This window comes from Penaeus monodon, chromosome 19, assembly GCF_015228065.2.
Source record: "Penaeus monodon isolate SGIC_2016 chromosome 19, NSTDA_Pmon_1, whole genome shotgun sequence".
In the NCBI taxonomy this organism is placed as follows: Eukaryota; Metazoa; Arthropoda; class Malacostraca; order Decapoda; family Penaeidae; genus Penaeus; species Penaeus monodon.
This window is the reverse complement of record NC_051404.1, coordinates 39,925,685-39,926,055: the sequence shown is the minus strand read 5'-3', so window position 1 is coordinate 39,926,055 and position 371 is coordinate 39,925,685.

Sequence of the window (371 nt, the reverse complement as noted above, 5' to 3'; positions counted from 1 at the left end):
ACGCGAACATGAGATTTGTGTGTGTTGATGCTAGGTTTTCTTTCAGTGCTCATGCTTTCTTTGTTCTCCTGATGATGATTATGGATATGCAATGGGAGAGTGGGATAGGGGATTGGGTGGATCACGTGATGACCCCGTGAAAGGTGATGACCTCATAGGAGCTGATAACTTTTACCGAGACCGATAGTGTCGCCGATAAGGACGATGAGAGAAAATGGCGTCGCCCCCCCCCAATGAGCCAAATGGTAAAATACAGTGGAGGAAAACGGAAGATGTAGGGAGACGAAAATGACCATGACAGTGGCGCTGAGAAAATATGACCCAAAGAGGAAGGAGTGAGGGACGAGTGAGTGACTGTCGCGCGCGCGCGC